We start from the raw sequence: 14,160 nt of genomic DNA on the forward strand, positions 1-14,160 counted from the left end.
CTACTCGAAGAATCGTTTGAGCTATCAAAGCTAGACATTGGGGAAAAGATGGATTCAAGAAAGTACTCACCGGAAAGTTTGAGAACAAAGCCAAAGAACCGTGAAGACTGTATAACCAGCCTTGATGCGAGCTGGAAGACTTGGACGCGAGCTGAAAGGTTGGACGCGAACTCAGTAGACAAACCGCAGAAGTGACAAACCGACTGGGGTCCCCCACTATTTATAGCAACAGTAACCAAGAATCAACCATGCAGACTGAAGACGATCCGACGGCCCACGTTCTTACTGACCGCACGACCCCTAAGGTCGAGACGTGATTGGCGCACGTCTTTCCAAAAAAAGTGAAACGTCAGCACACGTCTTTTTGAAACTGACGTCGCTTCGACACGCGTCTTTCCGAAATTGACGCGCCGCACTTCTCCCTGACAGTCGCCCGCGCACGTACAGCAGTGGTGCGCCTTTTTGAAATGACCCGCCGTCACGTCCTAGCGGCGCGAATTGGTTTGAAATTTAAAACGTGCGCTGTCACAACCACCAGCATTCTTAAGCACGTTTCCAGCCTTCTCGGAAACCGAAAGAACCCTAGCAAAAGCGTCTCGTGTAGTGAAGGTTCGAAGGACGGGACAAATCCACCTGCTACCTCGCGAAAACTCCCCGCACCATGGCAAGACCCCCGGCACAAGGAGTGGGGGGCAATTGATGAAGGAAGATTTGGCCCGACCTCTCTATTATGTGACACATGGCAGAAACAACAGCTCGGCAAAAGGGGCCAAGCCTAGGCGGGAACAAGGGGACACACTTCGCCGAACTGACCCTTGTAACAGCTCGGGATACACTTCGCCGAACTGACCCACCTTGTAACAGCTCGGGACACACTTCACCGAACTGACCCTTGTAACAGCTCGGGATACACTTCGCCGAACTGACCCACCTTGTGACAGCTCGGGATACACTTCGCCGAACTGACCCACCTTGTAACAGTCCGAGATACACTTCGCCGAACTGACCCACCTTGTAACAGTTCGGGATACACCTCGTCGAACTGACCTGTAGACACCTCCGAGCTCAAGACCTTCTCGCTCAGCACTTCGCATCACTTGGCACCGAAACCAAACAAGTCGTACCACGCCTGACACTAAGGAAGTTCGTGCCCAAGGGCGTCGTGCCTGACTGACTTGGGATCTGACGTTTGGCGGTAGCACCCTAAACGGCCACCTGCCATCGCCACTGACACCGCCATCTCCAGTTAGATGACGGTTAGGCAGTGACGGTTCTGTCTCAGCAGAAAGGACGACGGCCGAATTGACAAGCACAAGGGTAATCATACTTGACCTGACAAAGGCCCCGGGACGAGTGCACGAAGTGACTATAAGAGCCACCTGCCCCCCGACAACGGAGGTATGCAAATTTTGCGCTATCTGGTATTACCTTGCTTTTGAAGGATTCTAACTTGAGCTTCGGAGCCTCTACACCGGGTTCCCCCCGGAGCTTCCCCATCTCCTCTGTTTCAGGTTCCCTGCTACCCCGTTCAGAAGCAAGGCAGCAGACAGCTAAGACCGGCCGGATCGCGCTCCATCATGTTTGATAACTTTCCTCATTTGAAATCTCTTTAATCATCCCCTAATTTTGATCAGGGCTGACACCTACTTTGAGAATTTCTAAAAATTCATCAATCCGTTCTGGCTCATCCGATTTAAACCTCTCCTCAAATTTTGAATAAAATAATTTAGAAACCTCTCCCATATTTGAGATCCAATTACCATTATCATTCTTAATTCCCAGTATTCTATTTTTATTTCTATAGTCATCGAAAAAATTTGTTGTTTTGATCCCCAGCTTGATCCACTGGATCCTTGATTTTTGCGCCCAAAATAATTCTTCCCCTTTTAGAATGTTATCTAGCTGCTTATATGAATCATAGAATGGAAATAGAAAAATTATTTGTTTGTGAGTAAAAAACAAGATGACGTAGATGATGTAGTTCCTACTTTATATGATAATTTATATAAGAGGAAGGTGGTACAAATTTTGCATCGATTTTTTAGATAAAAAAATTTTCACTGCCAATGAATGCAAATGAGATAGAAAATATAAGTTTTGTATTAGGTATGACTGGAAGAGAAATAGGAGGCTTTGCCTATCAAACACCACTCCAACCATTTCTCGCTCTCAGTTTATCGGAAAAAGTGATGGAAGACCGGAATAGAGACAGGAGGCTTTGCCTATCTATGCATGCAGAGCAAGCTGGATTTGATCTGATTTAAATTAAGTCCAATCCAATTAAGCTGTATTTGGATATCCCAATCAAATCGGATCAGAAAAGCTGATCAAAATGATAATAAGCAGGTATTCATCAAAATTCAACCGAGGGCTGATTAGGCAAAGTTCTTCTCAATACATATAATTGAACCCGATGACTATAAAGCATGGTTTTCAAAACTGGATCGGACCAGATGGTCGGAAAATTGAGTTTCATCCTAAAACTATTTTATGGCAAAACAATATTGATTTGGTCAGCGACCTGCTGACCCAGATGATTGAACCGTTGATTTGGACAATGATTTTTTATCATTTTTTATTTATTTTATTTTATTTTATTTAAGTCAAGAATGGGCCATTCATTCGAACCGGGAACTAGTCTCCAGAACAGTTCCCTGTCCAATCCGATTTTAAAAACCTTAGTGTAAAGTGAGCTGTGAAACCAATGAAATGTCTCACTCCAGCTATAAACTTGGCCGAACCCATAATTGTCCCTCATGGGGCTATAGTGCTACACAACGGGGAGTAGCCCACTAGCCCATCTACCAAACCCATAACCCACCAATTCTAGTGGAGGCAGAATTTGACCAAGTCTCCGCTACAACCGGCTAGAGACTTTACCAATTAATCAATTGACACTATTCGTTCTTGCAAACAGCCAACAATCATATTGTACAGAGTGTTCTACAACAAGTATAGATGAGCTAGAGATAAAATCATGAACAGCAGGCTAGGCAACCCATCAAGAGTGGACATGCCAATGTTCCATACACATAGGGCTCTCGAGGGACCCACACTTTATGCATGTGAAACATAGGGGTGCAAGTTGGGTGGTCTGGTCTAGGTTTTAGCTCATTAACTCATGAGGAAGAGGAACCCACCCCTATGATTTTGATAACTTGAATACACTGTGTGACTTGAGATCAACAAAGAAGGGTTTTGATGAGTGGCATCCTCTGAGTTCTGATTTGTGTTATCAAATCCATAATTTATGCAAGTTTCTAATCCACCAACTCACCATTTAACATCTTAAGAGTTCTCTACTTGGTAAATGGATTTGTAAGTTTCTCTATTTGGTAAATGGATTTGTAAGTCAATGTTCAAAATATCGATACACCCGATATTAATCTGCTTCTGCTCCTCTACCTTCCCCTTATGCTTTTCTATTTGCATATGTTTTATTATTTTCTACAATTACTCGATAAAAGGTATTTGTGCATTATAAGATTAAGAAGAGGATAGATTTCAGTATTATCAGGCTATGTCCCTATAACCAAGGATCAAAGTATCAATAGTATATCGTACAATATGTATTGGGTTTTATATCCAATAATACGCTAAATATTGGGAGTTAGGATATGTGGCCACTTTTAAGGGTAATATCTTTCCTAAAGATGTCCAAGCGCAATTCTTGAAATTTCAAACAAAGTGTATCACCCCTTTGAACTGCGTAAAGCAGATATCGGTACTTTTAACTTTGTCTATAACCATTATTCTATCATAAATTACCTGAAAGTAGTTATTTATTTACCAGTTGATGGAGGGTGTGGTGCTAGGGGTCGCAATTGGGAGGGTTGGATTGGGTGTGGGTTGAAGAGCAACTCATTGGGTACCCATTACCCAATTCAACATCAACTAACCCCTTTAAACTCAATCCAATGAGTAGGTTACCATTGGATGGGGCAGAAATTGCCATCTCTTTTTCCTTTTACATCAAAAGTAAGGATGCTCTATTGCAAATTGAAGGGGCTATAATGGCTAGGTGAAGACGAAAAGGATATTTGCTGGTAGTGAAAAATGATTTAAGTGTTCATAATTTCACAATGGATTTGTCATTAAATTAAATGGAACCGTGAAACTGATATTAATTCCTTGCATTTTGCATTATTTTATATGTATTTATACTCTTTCTAAACTAAGCCTAAAATATGAAAATGGTCATCATAAAAAATGACTTGGCAAGATGGAGGTGCCAATTGGCTCTGAATGGTTGTAGCAGAATTGAGATATATTTCCACCTTCCTAGGTCGAAAGGGGGGGGGTTCTTTGGCAAGAAGCCAAGAATAGGTTACCCCTGTTTGTGTAGTGTTGTAAAAGTAATAAAGAAGGCAGAATTGAATTTATCAGTAATCGCTTTCTAAAGGGAGAAGGAGGGCTGAGTCGTGCCACTTGGTCACTCTCCTTAAAACTGCATTTGCCCCCATGGTGCAGCTGAGTGATTGCAAATCAATCGCCAAGATAAAATAGCCCACAGGCTTCTAGTAGGCGTGCACTCGTTTACCAGACCTCCGTGAACCACAGAAGATTGATGCTCAGGTTTCATAGAGAAGACAGAGAAGAATGTCGGAAATGTTGTGTGTTGATTGGATCGGCGCACCCGCACCCGTGCCCATGCCCTCGCCCTCGCCCTCGCCCAGCCCGGCCTGGCCCGGCTCGGCTTGACGCGCGCGTGTGAAAAAAACCCAACCCCCCTTTACATGCATGGAATATCTATAGTTCTCTCCTCCTATGGGTCCCTACCCATAGAGAGAGCAAAGCTACAAATATCCTCAACTTCCACTCATTTCCCAAGCAATGTGGGACAAGGAGTCTTTCCGTGCACTCAAGGGTGGGAAGAGGAAAAGACAAAAAACAAGAGGGAGGAGGGAGATTCTTGAAAATTTAAATCTCCCTCCAACAATCCCCAACAAGATTCAAAATTACAAGAAGATTGAACAATCTGAGCATCATGGTGAGAAAAGTATTCATGATGATGTCTTTTGGACTTCAGTCAACCCTTAGATATGACAGGCTATGTTACAGAGTACGGGTGGAGTTAGACTCCTTCAACTTTTCCTCCTTATCGTAACTAGCTAACTAACTAACCAACTCAATTCACCAGTTCTTTAGTGGTTCTTTTGTTTTGGAACATTTCGACCTTGTTCCCCTCTTGGAATCATGAGTGTTTTAGAAATTCAACCCTAGATCTCTTTTAGAAGCAGCCACACTTTACACTCACTTAGGTCAGTTATTAGTGTGCACTGCACACACCATTCTTAACTGATTAAGAACCTCATTCTCAACCTCCTCAAACTGTAGTGAGCACTATTTTACCTCGGCATCTGAAATGGAATACAAATTGATAGTGCTTTCCCAAGTCATCTAGCGGCTCATTTTTACTCATTCAACCTAATTCCAGGGATCTCCTTTCACATAGGTTGGGTGTTCATCACTAATGATTTTGTAACGGGCTTCAGCCCCATTCCTACTGATGCCTCATAAACCACCTTAGAAGTTTGTGATTTGGTTAACGAATCTGTAAGGTTCTTTTCAGACCTTACAAAATCCAAAGCGATTGTACATTCGTTGAGGTATTGTCTTACCAGGTTATGTCTTAAGCAGATGTGCCTTCTTTTACCATTGTACATTTGGTTCTTGGCTCTGGCTATTACTGTTTGGCTATCACAATAGAGAGATGAACGAAACCGGCCGCGGCCAAATTGGTATACCTGCCAGCAAGTTCCTTAGCCACTCTACCTCGGATCCCACCAATTCTAGTGCAATGAACTCGGCCTCCATTGTTGAACTTGTATTGCATGACTACTTTACCGATTTCTATGATACTACTCCTCTACGTAGAGTAAACACATATCCATTGGTGGAAGTACTATCCTTTGAATCTGAAATCCAATTCGCATCAATAAAGCCCTCTAAAACAGGAGGAAAACCTAAATAGTGTAAACCAAAATTTATGGTTCCTTTTAAATATTTTAATAATCTTACTAGAGCTTCCCAATGTTCATTTCCGAGATTATGAGTATGCTGACTAATTTTCCCACAGCTATAATTATGTTTGATCTTGTACAGTTGATTAAGTAAGATACAAATCCAATTATACTTGCATACTCCTTTTGTGAAACAAGTTCTCCTACATGTCCTTAAGTGAATACTACAATCAAGATGTATTTTAACCATTTTACAATCATAGTGTCCAAATTTCATAAGGATACTCTCTACATAATGTGATTGAGAGAGAATAAAGTTTCCTTGTTCTTTATGGATTTTAATCCCCAAGATTATATCAGCATCACTCAAGTCCTTGGTATCAAATTTGGACATTAGAAATTGTTTTGTTTCTTTTACTACATCTAGACCAGTTCCCATTATTAGCATATCATCAACATATAGACAGATCATGACTCCTTTATTATTTTCAAATTTGCTATACACACATTTATCATAATCATTTTTGCTATATCATTTAGTTACTAACACATTATCAAAATTTTCATGCCATTGTTTGGGAGTTTGTTTTAAGCCATACAGAGACTTAATTAATTTACATACTTTATTTTCTTGTCCTGACATTATGAAGCCTTCAGGTTTCCTAATGTAAATTTCTTCCTCTAATTCTCCATTTAAGAAAGTTGTTTTCACATCCATTTGATGAACTACCTGTTTGTAAATGGATGCTATAGAAAACAAAATCCTAATTGTTGTTAATCTTGCAACCGGGGAGTAGGTGTCAAAAAAGTCTACATCTTTCTTTTGTCTGAACCCTTTAGCAACTAACCTGACCTTGAATTTATCTATTATACCATCTAATTTTAGTTTTTTTCTTAAAAATCTACTTACAGTCTAGTGCCTTAGTTCTAGGTGTGAGATCTACAAGTTCTCAGGTGTGATTAGTGATTAAAGAGTCTATTTCACTTTTTATGGCTTCTTCCAAAATATTGCATCAGGTGAAGTTACAACTTCCTGATAGGTTACTAGGTCCTTGTTTACTAGAAATGTAAACATTCTGTCACCCAAGTTTGTTTCTCTTCTTTGTCTTTTACTTTTCCTTAAGTCTGGTTCTTGCCTAGGTGAAGTACTGACTCCTTGAGCACTCACTTGTTCTTGATTTCTAATTTGGTGTTGGGAAGGCTCCCTATTTATTGTTTCTTTTCTCCAATGAAAGATGTGTTCAAAGAACTCTACATCTCGAGACTCCATCATTGTGTTATTTTCGACAACATTATCAATTGTTTTAATTACAAGGAACTGATAAGCTGCACTGTTTTGTGCATATCCAATGAACACATAGTCGCAAGTTTTCAATCCTAACTTCTTTCTTTTAGGTTCAAGTATTTCAACCTTTGATAAGCAGCCCCAAACTTTTAGATAGTTCAAATTAGGTTTTCTGTTATGCCAAAGTTCAAAGGGTATTTGTCCTTTCTTCTTGGGTGGTATTCTATTATATAGGTGACAAGCCGTTAGGATTGCTTCCCTCCCAAAATTTAGAGGTGCACCTAAACTAATTAGCATTGCATTTATCATTTTCTCTAATATTCTATTCAATCTTTCTACAACTCCATTAGATTCAAGTTGATAGGGAGTTGTGGTTTCATGTATGATTCCATTTTCTTAAAAGAATTTTCTAATGGTTTGTCCATCATACTCAATTCCTTTATCTATTCTAAGTCTTTTTATTTTCTTTTTTAACTAATTTTCTACTTCAATTTTGTAGTCTATGAAAGCTTGATCAGCCTCATCTTTTGATTTAAGTAAAACTACTTTTGCATATTTAGAAAAGTCATCTGTAAAGGTTATATAATATCTTTTTCCTCCTCTAGCTTCATGACATTTAAGGTCTCCTAGATCGCTGTGAATAAGTTGTAACAATTCGGTTTCTCTTTGTACACTTTTAAGAGGTTTCTTAGTAAATTTTGCTTCTACACATACTTGGCATTTTTTATTTGTAATATTAATAGAAACATCCAGAACTCCTAATTTACATAATCATTTTAAATAAAGAGCACTACGATGTCCTAGTCTAGCATGCCAAATATCAAAAGATTCAACAATATAAGCAGAAGAAGTAGTTTTATTCATAATAATATCAAAAATATTTAGTACAAACAATCCTCCTACATTGTATCATTTTCCAATAAATACATTACTTTTAGTCAGCATGGCCTTGTCTGCTTCAAATGTGAGTTTCAGCCATACTTTGTTGAGGATTGCTCCCAATACCAAGTTCCGTCGGACCTCTGTCACATGTAGCACATCATTCTGCATTAGAATTTTTTTGGAGGTTAGTTTCAGGAGCACCTTTCTTTTGTCGATGACCTTTGAAGTTTGTGAGTTTTCCATGAAGACTTGCTCTCCTTCGGTCTAATTGTATATTCATAGGAGCTGTGGTCTCCATAGTTGCGATAACATCCTCAGTCAATTTGACTTTCGGTTTCCCTGAGTCCTTTTTTCGGTACCGGTAATCCTTCTTGTAATGTCCAGGTTTGCCACATACATAGCAATTTCCTTTCTTTTGTTGCTTCTTGAATTTCTTATCATTTTTTACATTTAAGTTCTTTTTAAATTTTGTAGTCTTTTCCTCCACCAGATTGGTTTTGGAAAATTGGTCCTCATCTTTCTTTTTGTTCTTTTTTCTATCTTAATTTGGACCACTACTTGGACCAAAGTAGTTTCATTCTTCTTATGCTTCATACTGGTATTGAAATCATTCCAAGTATGTGGCAGTTTCTCTATGAGAGAACTGACGATGAATTCATCTGGCAGTACCATGCCTTTCTTTGCTAGTTTCCCTACAAGAACCTGGAACTCATCTATTTGGGCAGACACATCCATGTATTCTTTCATGGTGAAGTGCAGGAAGTTGGCAATGACATATTTCTTGTTTCCAACATTTTCTAGAGCATACTTAGTGTCTAATGCATTTCAGATTTCATAGGCATAATTGTAGGAAGAATAAACATTGTACAATTCATTGGACAAGCAGTTTAGGATATGGTTGGTGCAGAGGTGGTTGCTATAGTCTAGTGTTCTGCAACAACAAAACGGGTTGGCTCCTCCATGTTTAGTGGGTTCAGTTTGGTCAAGGCAAAAGTTACCCCTAATTGCTCTAAGGCAAACAATAGGCGTTGCCTCCAACGCTTGTAGTTGGTTCCATTGAAGGGTACAATCTTAGAGAAATCAGGAACTGTTGACAGTATCCGATTCCTCATGAAGGGGTTAGCAAAGATACGTTCCATAAATGCAATTTTAAGATTGTTGTAAAAGTAGTAAAGAAGGAAGAATGGAACTTATCGGTAATCGCTTTCCAAACCGAACTTGCAGTGTTGTGATGTCGTTGCAGAAACTCGAAACTGGGAATTGCAGGGAGAAGGAGGGTTGAGTCATGCCACTTGGTTAATCTCCTTAAAACTGCATTTGCCCCCTATGACACAGCCGGGTGATCGCAAATCGGTCGCTAAGATAAAACATCCCACAGGCTTCTAGTAGGCGTGCACTCGCTTACCAAACCTCCACGAACCACAAAAGATTGATGCTCAGATTTCATAGAGAAGACATAGAAGAATGTCAAAAATGTTGAGTTGACTGGGTCGGCCAGCACTCTTCTTATAGAGTGCTCTCAGACTGTCCTTTCAGATAGGAGCTTCAGAACAATGCACTTGTTCGAAGAGGCACAAGGAGGAAGAAGAGACATGAATAGGAGAAAAATGTTTTTGATTTAAATAAAAAATTGAAAATTCAAAAAAACACCTGTTCGAGCAGACACCAAATATTAAGTTCAAAATTCAAATTCGGTAAAAAGAAAAAATGATTTGGTGCAACGCGCGTACACGTACACCTACACGCACTCACGCCCGCGCCCACGCCCACGCCCATGCCCTAGCCAGGCCTACTTGGTCACTCTCCTTAAAATCGCATTTTCCCCCTATGGTGTAGCCGGATGATCGCAAATCGGTCGCCAAGATAAAACAACCCACAGGCTTCTGGTAGGTGCGCACTCGCTTACCAGGCCTCCGCGAACCACAAAAGATTGATGCTCATATTTCATAAAGAAGACAGAGAAGAATGTCGAAAATGGTGTATGTTGATTGGGTCGGCTAGCACTCTTCTTATAGAATGCTCTCAGACCTGAATGGATACAGATGTATCATTTCAAATAGGAGCCTCTTTAGAACAGTGCACCTGTTTGAAGAGTTACAAGGAGGAAGAGGAGACATGAACAGGAGAAAAGCATTTTTTATTTAAAAATAAATTCGAAAATTCGAACAAACATTAAGTTCAAAATTCAAATCCGGTAAAAAGAAAAAACAATTCGGTGCAACGCGCATACACACACATGTGAAAAGCACTCAAAACCCCTCCTCACATGCATGGAATATCTATAATGCTCTTCTTCTATGGGTCCCTACTCATAAAGAGAGCAAAGCTACAAATATCCTCAACTTCCACTCCTTTCCCAAGCAATGTGGGACAAGGAGTCTTCCCATGCACTCAATGGTGGGAAGAGGTAAGAAAGAAAACAAGAGAGAGGAGAGAGATTCTTGAAAATGTGAATCTCCCTCCAACATGTAGCCTTATGAAAAAAGAAAAGAAAACTTGGCAAGATAGATTGATTGATCTATCTTGGTTACATACTTGGTGAAAATACAGACCTACCGCTTGGAAAATAACACCTAAAAGAGTTATATCTTGTTTAACCCTAGACTAAGTGATTAATTTATTTAGACACTAGCAGTAGATGAATGATCATTTCTAAGCTCTTTGTGCATATCTGGATGATCCATAATAGGCAAACAAATTTCAATCACAACCACATGATAGTGTCTACTTTTCACTGTCCTATTTGGCTGAGGGGTATGTGGATGGTATCAAAAGAAATCCATTTCCAAAGAAAACATTTCACAGGATCTGCCTATGAATTCCTTGCCCTCAACACCCTCAAAATCATTAATCTTGTATTCAAAAAAGTTGTCTGCCAAAACTGGTACAAGTTTGAATCATTCTTAGAGTATATTGTGACAAATCAATAAAGCTTGTTTACTTTGTCCAGTTATTTATTTACATAAGCCATCCACACAAATCGACATGCAAATTTACAAGGACAATGACAGCTAAAATGGGCTTTCCCTCAACTTTTTTGTTTCTTTTTCCTTTTTTTTTTTAACAAAACATAGCCTTAGGGTTGGGATTCCAAACTGATTATGGTGCTCTGATTCATATTTTCTTTTCTCCAACAGAGGACTGCCAACATTTCTTTGTTAATTGTTTCACATAACATAAAACTTTTTATATACTACTCAAAGAAAAGGTATGCCAAATGATGGTTCTTTTAACTGTAAACAAGTCTGTTGGGTGTGCCTTTGTATGCCAATTGTTATTTGCCAACTTTATTTTGGAATACAACTGGGGAATTTCCTTCATTGGTTGATGGTTTTCATCCAAGTGGGATGTCCGAAATGATGTCCAAAAGTTTGTCATCCATCCTAAGATGGAAAGCACAGAATGAAATACTTCATAATTATTTAAGTTACTTCTAGTTAAACTTTCTTCACTTGTCCTACTTAGGGATGTCATAGCTCTTTTGTAGTGGAGTGGGCTATGAATTCCAAGATCCAATATCACTTTATAGTATTCATACAATATCGTCATCTAAGCTTTGTCCCATTTACATGGGGTTTTTATCTTGTTTCAACTGTTCAGGGCTATATCTCTTTAAATTATGGGCGTTTAAATCATTTCTTATTACAACTAAGGAATCATACAGATATGCAAGTCAGAAAAAGCAGAAAAAGTGCTCTGGCGGCCAAGGGGGAACATATCATTCAGCTGGGTCGGGATTAGGAGTGGATTCAAGTTGAGCTGAGTTGAATACTTGGCTATTTGAGCTCAGCTAGTCGAAACTGTGTTAGGCTTGAGCTTGATTCGAAGTAGAGACTTGAGCTCGAGCTCGGCTTGGTTCAAAGCTTGCAAATTTAAGCTCAGCTCAGCTCGAGCTCGACTGCAAGCCAAGTTTTATTCTAAAAAATAAAAATTATACATATAAAAATATTTTTTTATTATTATACATATAAAAAATAAAAAATATACATATAAAAATGTTTTTATTTTACATACAAAAGAATAAGAATTATGAAAATTATTTACTATTATACATAAAAATAAAAATATTATATATAATAAAAATTGTTTATTATATGTATATGTATATGTATATGTATGTATGTATGTATGTATGTATGTATGTATGTATGTATACAATAAAAAATTATTTATTTGTTATACTAAACTTGTGAGCCTCACGAGCCGAGCTTAACTGGGCTCGTATTCAGCTCAGTTGCAAATGAGTCTATATATTAGGCTCGAGCTCAGCTCAAATCTCGATTTAAATCGAGCCGAGTCGAGCTCGAATAACTCATGAAAAGCTCAGCTTGTGACCACCCCTAGTCAGAAGATCTTTTAATGATCTGGCTGATTTCTTTTCTGCTTGTACTTCTGTTACTAAACCTTTTATTGCTGATCTTTTAAAATCTCAACATCAATAAAAGAAATGATAAAATCAACAATAGCTCTACTTATTTCAGAGGAGTTTATTTCAAAAAGGTTGTATGTTGGCTTCATTCCCTATATGATTTTTCAAATAGGCCTGCTTTATAGCTTTAAAGACTGATGGAAAGATGGTGGTGTCTGTTCTATCCCTCCAAGCTTAAGTGGGATGATATCTGGAAGTTAAGACTATGTTTGATTTGATAGGAAAACAAGAGAGAAATAGAAAATAGAGGGAAGGTGCTTAACAAAAATTATAGAAGTCATTAATAACTTTGCTCAACTTTCTGCTCCTTTCTTAATTTTTGTCAAACCACACACACCCTAAGGTCAGCCCAAACCCAACCTGACCTTATAATATGTAAAGTAACCTGATTCTCATAATCAGGGCAGGTTGGATTGGATCAACTCAATAAATACAGGATAAAATTTTAATGGCTAATATAAATCTTGAACCCAATCTCCCAAAACCTTCAACACCCAATCGGGGTTCACAGGGGCTGGCAATGGGTCGGATCTATCTGACCTAACTGATTATGGCGGTTCTGATTATATGTTTTTGTTCCGATCAATAATTGGGTTGGGACCGGTTCTTTCTGTTCTGAACCGATTATATGGTTAATAACATATAAATACCTTCTGATTTTCTTGTGATTCTCACTGTACTTAAAATACGTAGCTTTATAATATTAAGATTGCATTTGGCATTCCTTATTTTAAGGATTTATTTCTTTTTTGTGGTTAAAAACTTAGTGCTCATAAGGTATTATAACTGCAAAAAAGAGACAAGTCCTTAAAATAAGAAATGCTAAATGCAGCCTAAATATCTTATGAGATGCAATTTATGAATTTATCAAATAATAAATACATGGGCAATCAAGAGCTAGCCCACAACCCACCTTGTCCTATTTGTAATTTTGTGCATAATTAATAAAAAAAAAAAAAAACTATTTCTATTAATTTTAAAAACTGAGAGTTTGAATGAAGAAATTTGTATATAAAAAGACAAGTGAAGTTGACAAACCTCCAACATCAACGGGCTAAAATGTGGGAGAGGGAGACTCTTCTCTGAGAAGTTCTCTTTATGGAGACTGGAATTAGGAATTCGGAAGATGATGCAGTAGCTCCTTATCTTCCTCTTCAAGATTTTGATGACGCCATTAATTCTGATACAAACAAGAAATCAATCTTACTCTCAACCTCTTTTTATTATTATTATTATTTTTTTTTACTTTTGAAGAAAGCCCACGAATATATTAATCTGACTGGTGAACTTAACAAAACGGAAAGACAAAGAAACCGAAAGACCTGGCAGCGTTAGATAAACGCAAGAAGACCTATCAAATTCCTTTCTCAATTGTATAATAATAACGAGAAAGGGACACAATGATACCCTAAAAAATAAAACGTAACACATTGATACCACAAAGAAAGGGACACAATGGCAAACAAGGAATCATCAGAAAAAGATAAAGGGTTATTATCTCAAACATCTCCACTCTTTAATATTCTTTCCATTCTCCATGTGTAATAAACAATGGCATGTTCAGTTGTGACTGGTAAAGTAACCAGGGATTCACACACTTG

The sequence above is a fragment of the Nelumbo lutea genome, chromosome 1 (assembly GCF_056320005.1).
Source record: "Nelumbo lutea isolate HS-2025 chromosome 1, American lotus-T2T, whole genome shotgun sequence".
Taxonomy (NCBI): Eukaryota; Viridiplantae; Streptophyta; class Magnoliopsida; order Proteales; family Nelumbonaceae; genus Nelumbo; species Nelumbo lutea.